This window comes from Lolium rigidum, chromosome 1 (assembly GCF_022539505.1).
Source record: "Lolium rigidum isolate FL_2022 chromosome 1, APGP_CSIRO_Lrig_0.1, whole genome shotgun sequence".
NCBI classification, from domain to species: domain Eukaryota; kingdom Viridiplantae; phylum Streptophyta; class Magnoliopsida; order Poales; family Poaceae; genus Lolium; species Lolium rigidum.
Window position 1 is genome coordinate 225806707 of NC_061508.1, and position 9715 is coordinate 225816421.

Genomic DNA, 9715 nt, shown 5'->3' on the forward strand with positions numbered 1-9715 from the left:
CATGAGCCCGCAGGTTCCTCAACGTTTCAAACGTGGCATGAGATCGCAAGAAAAAGGCAAGTGACCAAATATCAGGAGCCATGTGAGAATCTTTTAATGTTCATAGAGGATGACATGTGGGACCGACCTGCCAACAGCGTCCTCATCGTTTCAAAGGGGGCAGGAGATCAAAAGAAAAAGGGAAATAGCCAGAAATTAGGGGTCAAAAATAACTCCAAAAAAGATAACTTTTATTGTTCGTAGAGGATGACATGCGGGACCCATGAGCCAGCAGCTTACTCAACGTTTCAAAGGCGGCATGAGATCGAAAGAAAAAGGCAAGTGACAAAATATCGGGAGCCAAAGATAATCAAAGAAAAAAACTTTATTGTACATAGAGGATGACATGCGGGTCCCATTTAGCAGCAGCGGTCTCAACGTTTCAAATGCGTCCCGAGATCAAAAGAAAAAGAAAGTTGATTGTACATAGAGGATGACATGCGGGTCCCATGAGTCAGCAGACTTACCCAACGTTTCCAAGGCAGCAGGGGATCAAAAGAAAAAGGAAATAGCAAAAAATCAGAGGGTGAAAAAAATAAAGAAAATAAACTTTTATAGCACATAGAGGATGACATGCGGGTCCCATGAGCCAGCAGGTTCCTCAATGTTTCAAACGTGGCATGAGATCGAAACAAAAAGGCAAGTGACCAAATATCAGGATCCAAAAATAATTCAAGAAAAGAAACTTGATTGTACATAGAGGATGACATGCGGGTCCCATGAGTCGACAGACTTACTCAACGTTTCCAAGGCGGCAGGGGATCAAAAGAAAAAGGAAATAGCCAAAAATCAGAGGGTGAAAAAAAATCCAAGAAAATAAACTTTTATAGCACATAGAGGATGACATGCGGGTCCCATGAGCCAGCAGGTTCACAACGTTTCAAACGTGGCATGAGATCGAAAGAAAAAGGCAAGTGACCAAATATCAGGAGCAAAAAATAATTCAAGAAAAGAAACTTGATTGTACATAGAGGATGACATGCGGGTCCCATGATCCTGCAGGTTCCTCAACGTTTCAAACGTGGCATGAGATCGAAAGAAAAAGGCAAGTGACCAAATATGAGGAGCCAAAAATAATTCAAGAAAAGAAACTTGATTGTACATAGAGGATGACATGCGGGTCTCATTTAGCAGCAGCGGTATCACCGTTTGAGAGGCTGCACGGGATCGAAAGAAAAAGGCAAGTGACCAAATATCAGGAGCCAAAAAAATCCAAGAAAAGAAATTTTATTGTACGTAGAGGATGACATGCGGGTCCCATTTTGCAGCAGCGGTCTCAACGTTTCCAAGGCGGCACATAACCAAAAGAAAAATGAAGTAGCCAGAAATCAGGGGGTGAAAAAAATCCAAGAAGAAAGATTTCAATTGGGCTGCATCTGGACATCTGGGCCTTCGAACTATCCTGCTTAGCCTTTTGACTCGTACAATTTCAGCCCACTCCCAAACAGGAAAGTTCCGAATTTTCTAAAAAAAACAGGAAAGTCCTATGCTTCGCAAAGACAAAAAAACAAGGAGATTCAACATATAAGTTTGTTTATGTAAAAATAAAGATTTAATTTTCCATTTGAAATAGCTCAGAGCGCAATACACTGTTTATTGTCTGCAAAATAATCAAGATATCATATGTTTCTTGTACGGGGAGGCTGACATCGGGGACCCATGAGCCGACGGCGTCGTCAACGTTTTAAAGGCGGCAGGGGATGGAAAGAAAAAATAAACCAAAAATATGTTGGTACAAAATCCAAGAAAAGAAACATTTTCGTTCTAAGAGGATGACATGCGGGACCCATGAGGCAGCAGCATCCTCAGCGTTTATTGTTCATAGAGGCTGACATGTGGGACCCGTGAACCAGCAGCGTCCTCAGCGTTTTAAAGGCGACAGGAGATCGAAAGAAAAATTAGCCAAAAATCATTTGGTAAACAAAATCCAAGAAAAAAACATTTACCGTTCTGAGAGGATGACATGCGGGACCCATGAGGCAGCAGCATCCTCAACGATTCCAAGGCGGCAGGGGATCAAAGGAAAAAAAAAAGGAAATATCCCGAAATTAATTAGGGGATCAAAATAAATCCATCAAAGGAAACTTTTATTGTACACAGAGGATGACATGTGGGACCGACCTGCCAACAGCGTTCTCATCGTTTCAAAGGGGGCAGGAGATCAAAAGAAAAAGGCAAATAGCCAGAAATTAGGTGTCAAAAATAACTCCAAGAGAGGAAACTTTTATTATTCGTAGAGGATGACATGCGGGACCCATGAGCCAGCAGCTTACTAAACATTTCAAAGGCGTCATGAGATCGAAAGAAAAAGGCAAGTGACAAAATATCAGGAGCCAAAGAAAATCCAAGAAAAAAAACTTTATTGTACATAGAGGATGACATGCGGGTCCCAATTAGCAGCAGCGGTCTCAACGTTTCAAATGCGGCTTGAGATCAAAAGAAAAAGAAAGTTGATTGTACATAGAGGATGACATGCGGGTCCCATGTGTCAGCAGCTTACTCAACGTTTCCAAGGCGGCAGGGGATCAAAAGGAAAAGGAAATAGCCAAAAATAAGAGGGTGAAAAAACCCAAGAAAATAAACTTTTATAGCACATAGAGGATGACATGCGGGTCCCATGAGCCAGCAGGTTCCTCAACGTTTCAAACGTGGCATGAGATCGAAAGAAAAATGCAAGTGACCAAATATCAGGAGCCAAAAATAATTCAAGAAAAGAAACTTGAGTGTACATAGAGGATGACATGCGGGTCCCATTTAGCAGCAGCGGTATCACCGTTTGAGAAGCGGCGGGGGATCGAAAGAAAAAGGCAAGTGACCAAATATGAGGTGCCAACAAAAATCCAAGAAAAGAAAGTTTTATAGTACATAGAGGATGACATGCGGGTCCCATTTAGCAGCAGCGGTCTCACCGTTTGAGAGGCGGCAGGGGATCGAAAGAAAAAGGTAAGTGACCAAATATGAGGTGCCAAAAAAATCCAAGAAAAGAAAGTTTTATAGTACATAGAGGATGACATGCGGGTCCCATTTAGCAGCAGCGGTATTACCGTTTGAGAGGCGGCAGGGGATCGAAAAAAAGGCAAGTGACCAAATTTGAGGTGCCAAAAAAAACTCCAAGAAAAGAAAGTTGATTGCTCATAGAGGATGACATGCGGGTCCCAATTAGCAGCAGCGGTGTCAACGTTTCCAAGGCGGCAAGGGATCAAAAGAAAAAGGAAGTAGCCAGAAATCAGGGGGTCAAAAAAATCCAAGAATAGAAAGAATTTTGGTTCATAGAGGATGACATGCGGGACCCATGATCCTGCATCGTAAACGGCTCGATCGGAGAGCATTGAACGAGATGGCGCGATCGAGAAAAAAAACAATGCCGAGAGGCTGCCATCTGGGCCCTACATCCCTCGGCGGTGCGGATTTGCGTTGACTCGGCCGGCGAACCCGAGAATTCGAGATGCACCACGTCCCGGGCCACCATACGCCACGTTTTGGCCGTTTTTGTCGGGCTAGGTGGCCTCAAAAACGAGAAAAAAAACGTTTTGACATGCACAACGGACAGACCCAAAATCCTCGGCCATGGTACACCAGCAACCACGGCGCGACTTCAACTTCGTCGGCCATGGCAACTTTTCTTGTAGTGAAGGACAGCTAGATATCGAGGGGCAGCGTAGCTAAACGAGCATATCATGAAAATATCGACGTCAGCCCCAAAACATCTACGATAAGGGTGTTGCTCGCCATCAAAAAGGCTTCAGCACGAGCAACACCAACAACGAATAAGCGATATCGCCTAGATCGCAAGATGCGATCTAGGCAACATGTTGCTTACCCGGAGAAACCCTCGAAACAAGGGGTGGCGATGCGCCTAGATTGGTTTGTTGTGAACGTGATCGTCCTCCTTTCTCAATAACCCTAGGTACATATTTATAGTCCGTAGACTTTCTATCTTGGGAATAAACCCAGCTGTGTACGACTAAACTCTATCTCTTAATTCTAAGCCTAAAACGTAACCTACCATAATATACAGATACATGGGCAATCTAGCCCAAACTTTCGCACAAGGCCGATTCAGAGACACTTTATACGCATGTCCTCTAAGCCCATCTTCGATCACGGCCCATCTCCTGCTCTGGCTAAATTCCGGTGATAACAGTTGGATAAAATCTGTTTACCCCCTAGGGTTTAACTGATAAATATTTATCTCCAAGGTATGATCATGGATTGGACATGATCAACTTGTTCTTAATGTCTTCTATCTCAAGTTCTTAGGTTTATGATCATTACTCAATTTATAATGATCAAGGTTTGGCTTCCTAAGTTATCTCTCATGGAATGGGTTCTCACTTCCATGATCAAGCATTGTCTTGATCAACTAGGGTATAGCACTTCTATTTTACTTTCTAGGATGGGCTTACTATGGTTGCCTCAAAAGTTTATATCCCAGGAGAATGCCCGAGATATTCACTTAGAGTTCTTCTCAATGAATGATGATTTAATCATCTGGGTATATGGCTAGTTCTCTCCCTCAAGACCAAGTGTTGCCTCAACTAGTCTTGAGTGTATCACCATAGGTTGAGCTCTTTCATATAGGAATAGGATATTCTAGGTTTTATGGTGTACTCATAAGATTTCTTTAGGTGTTAAAGGTTATGTCTCCACCTGGATATCTTAGTTGTATTACTCACCTACTTACTTTATCAATTCATGGATATGGTATTATTCCAGGTGATATTAGGTTATCTCACCTCTCCAAGGAAAAATGGTTTACAACCTAATACTTTAGTTCAAAGGTTGTCCTTTATTATTAAATAGGTAAAGCTTGGATTGATATGAATGGTCTCTCTCATTTGGGAAGGACTTCAATGCTAATCTAAAGTTATTCTCCAAAGATAATGATGTGGTCACCAATATCTATGGTTAACATAAATGGGTTCTCTCTCATTTGGGAATGACTTGAATAATACTCTAGGGTTCCTCTTGAAGATGATGTTGTGATCATATGGATATTTGTATCCAAGATTTGCCCCAAGGTTTATCATGGCTTCTCTAGTAATATAAGAACTCTCACCTCTATAGGTTTGATGTATAATAATTTGGAATAGAGAGGAATATATATTCCTGGGTTTGATCTCCTTGTCTTGTTTCCAAGAATTAAGTAAATGAGTACCATGAGGTTCATGGTGGGATCATAGATTAGTTTAAGACATGGAAAAGATAAGTGAAGAATGGTTTCTCCATTTATTGTTGCTTGATTTCCAAATAGATGTATGTTCATATGTTATGGCAAGGAATTCCATATTATAATCTTTTATAAGATCAAGCAATTGATCATTGAGTAAAGTGTTGTTGTGTTGATTATTAGTTCCATTTGATCTAACCCCTTAGATCAAATCATCTCTACCCAAAACAAAGTTTTAAAGAAAGTCACGTTGAGGTTTATAGCACTTGACTTGATGAGCTACTTCAGTTCCACCAAGGTCAAGTGAAATTTCAGTTACTGTGACTGTTTTACTTTAAAGCGCGAAAATTCCCCAGATTTTCTATGCATGAATGCAATGCACACATTTGTTTCCTCTATTTTTGTAACCCCATTACCTGGGATATTACAGTCTCTACCCCTTAAACTAAACTTCGTCCTCGAAGTTTGAACTCTCTCACGTTTCCGGAGTGTGGATCTGACTTGTGCAGACTACGACTTCTCTCGAACTCCGTGGTGATCTTACTAGATATAATTGAATAGATCCCTTGTCCAGATTCTTCCTGGAAACAATTAGGGTTTGTCTCTGAGCCATGGCTTCTTACTTCATTTCCATGATTTCCTCCAATACTATAATCTTGTTTCCTTTCTCATTGAAGATTCAAGGCTTGGGACTTCTTCGGTTGTTGCTAGTCTTAACTGAAGACTAATTTGGTAACCTACTCTTAATTGGTAAATAGATCTTTGTTTTCCCTTACTACCAAAACTACAATAATGGTACTTGGTAAGGTACTTACCATGGATATGGCCGTGACGGTTTATTTCCCTAAGAATGGATTAGACTCATTTAGTCTATCCAATCACGGATTATAGTTGACACCTAAAACTATTTTGATTTCTTTAGGTTACATGAAAGGAATCATTCTACTAGTCTATGGTTCTGGTATGGTCAAACTTCTTCGGTCTTTGGCCTTCTTAAAGCTTTGTTTGGTCTTCGGTATTTCCTTCGTCCAACTTCATTAACTTTGTTTTACTTGAGCTTTCATACTTCTGAGAAATTATTACTCACTTTCTCAAGTTATGGTCCACTTCTTACTTCCTCGAGGTATAAACCTCGGCTTCTTGTCTGACATCCTTCTGAAAGTAGTGTTCAACAATCTTATGAAAATAAGATTGAACTTCCTCTCAGTTCAGACCTTCATCATCTTTCTTGCTCAAAATATTGAGTTATTATACATTCAACTCAATCTTTACTCTACCCCTTAGAGTTTTCTTATGGTCTTCAACTCCTTTTCTTCCAACCATTGAGCTTATGGTTAGAATATTGGTCTGGGTCTAGCTTATGGTTTGTACTCTTCTAAGCTCTCGCGAAGAATGTTTGTGGTGTATCCACTCAATTTGTGGACATCCGACGTGAATCCTTCGACTAAATAGTTTTGGGTCTCGCTATTTGGCTGACAAGATTTTATTTGTTCTCAATTTTTTTGTTACAAATAATTAAATGGTGGACTACTTGATACCAGCTGTGGCTATTTGATATCCAAAAAAAAAATGGATTCTATTATAGGTTCTGATCAACTGGACGAGACATCCTCTACTTTATCTCGCAGTATTGATCCTATACCAACTGTGGTCTTCTGATACCAACTGTGGTTTTCTTATATCTGCTATGGTTTCACATATCATCTTCCTTTCTTCAGGTTTATTTTGCAAGAAAACCTCTATGAATATAGTATCCAAAGTGATTTCCCACACATCCCCTCTTCTATCTTGACTATGGATCTGCTTCAGCTTCACCATAATCACCATATTTCTCACCTTCATGCTTCTTATGTACTAAATTACTCCTCTGTTGAGGCAAAGCATGAGTTTTGGTTGATACTTCCTTCGGAGTTTTGTGGTTGCTTTCCACAACTTTACTCCTTTCTTCTGATGAACCTTCATCTTGTCTTCAGAATATTCAGAATTCGTCACTTCCTCACACAAATACCATTACCCTCTAGATCTATAGCATCAAGTAAGAACTTGATATTGCAACATGCATTTTCATATCAACGTCGAACTTCATGTATGGATCTAGTCAAACAATGAAAATCCAATAAAAATCCAAGAAGATTCAGCTTTGTGCATATAATACACATCATCATAAGCCTGAATATAATATTTGAGTAAGACATCTCTAAACATCAGGCTCTGATGTGTAGTATATAACACCACATAGATAGGTTTATATCGTGACACTTAGCACGAATATATGGCATTCTACTATTTATCCCAACATTTACCTTAATTGCACATTTGCAGTGAGATAAATTTGAAACAAAGTGGTCTAGGATAGTTAAGGTTAACCTAATTTTCTTTGGAAGTACTAACTTAGCTTCCATTTTGTTGAGGACTACTTCACATGGTGTGTCTAGATTCTAGCATAGCTAATCTAAATACATAACTATTGGAATATAGCTCCTATACTTCCAAGTGTTTCTATTGTAAGACTATGGTCATGATGTGCTTGGCACACTTCCCATGGTTTTGGAACACAACTCTTGCACTATTGGTGAACACCTGACTTCTTATTGTACTCCTCCTAAGTATTTATGATGTTCTAGTCCATCACATAACGATTCTCAAGTGAATCATATATGATTAACATCTCTACCTTGCAAGTAGACATATATTATTCCTATCACTCTTCCTTACCTCCCATGATTGACTCATCATGGTCTATATTACCTATATAACTCATAATTATCACTTACCATCAACTATTTCACAAGTTTGGATAGATTTTACTTACCCATTACTTGTCTTGGTATACACCTTTTAGTAGGATTTCTTCCGTATATACTTATCTTTATCACTTGATATTACTCATATTACAAGTCTGGATAACTCTTACTTACCCATAACATGTGTTGGTACACATCATCCAATAGGATATCTTCCTTATGGTTGTATCCTCTCTTTGGACTATCATGTATTGTATACCAACTGTGATCTACTCATCTATGGTTTTAAGGAACTTACTGGTGTGCTACCTGTTTGGAATTAGCTAACTAACTTCACTTAGGAAAGATAGGTAAGAAAGGTTGACTCAAGTGTGTCAGGATTATTCTCAAGTGAATATCCATCTCAAGTCATAAGAATATTTGGTTCACCTAAGACAACTTCCTATAGACACTACCAAACCTATGGGTCTCCTTTAAAGGGTTTTAATCCTAGGGTCAAAGCATTTGCTCTGATACCAACTGTGGTGACCCGGCATACCACTGCATGGTGTAGTATGCAAGTCTGATATAACACCAATGAAACACCGTTCCACTAGTATTATATCGCTCAGAGTGGTACAACAGAAACATATGCGGGTCCAAGGCATGTCTATAAAATTACAACATTTATTATGTTACATAAGATCATCACAGCCTCCTACTTTACAATGAGGTAAAACTGCAAATAAACTCCAGAAGAACGACTCGTAGTCTAGTTTTATCACAAACTCTATTTGTAGAGTATTTAACTAGCTATAGAGGCTATGAATAGATTCTAGCTAAATAGGAGCTAGGTTTAGGAAGTTAATTCCTTTCTATTGCGCTAAGCTAGGTTTTATCCTTGTTGGATGTGGTGTTTGACTCTTCTGACAGGTTCCTGTCCCTTGAAGTAGTTGTTGACTCCTCGGTCTTCGAGTTGCACTGTAGATCCTCCTTCGATGCCTCCATATCTAAGCAGGGGATTTAAGAGCGGGATGAGTACGAGCGTACTCAACAAGTTCATTATAGGAAAGAGGTGTTTAATGCACTAGCTACAGCATTAGACCGGAAAGTCTAATACCAATGCAGGTTTTCATAACCATTTCTTCAAAAGGTTGCTTTTATTCAGAAGAACTATGTCCGTCAGCCTTCACCGGTTTACTAGAACTTCATGGAGTTCCTTTCCAGCAGCGTTCGCAGTTCCATTTCCCGGAACAGGGAGTGACAGGTCACGATTCATTACACTCTGCAGAGGTGTGTTACTTTACCCATAAGAGATCTTAACCTTGGTGCCAACCGGGCAATTTCCCCGTCCACACTTCCCTTGGTGTGAGGCCCGGTATAAGGTCATAGCCAGTCATATTCCTCCGCTACCTCGCACACCCACCCTTTGTTGCATCCCCGACCCTGGGTCCTCGCCGGTCCTCTTACACCAATTAAGGATGGACCCCGACCACGACAACAATCTGGGATCGAACCAAAATCCTTCGCCGGTAGATGCAACCCCTCATAGACCGCAATACCATGGGGACTTTAGGCTTCCCCAGCCCACCGCTTGCTCCTCGGGCGACAAGTGTCTACGGTCTCTGTCGTGGGGACTTTAGGCTTCCCCAGCCCACCGCTTGCCCCTTGGAATACAAGTGTCTACGGTAAAGCGCATCCGTTGATGTACAAGAGGTGGAAATACAATTGACTATTCCGTCCCACTCCAGATCTTATGGTTAACACGGGTATTACGGCACAA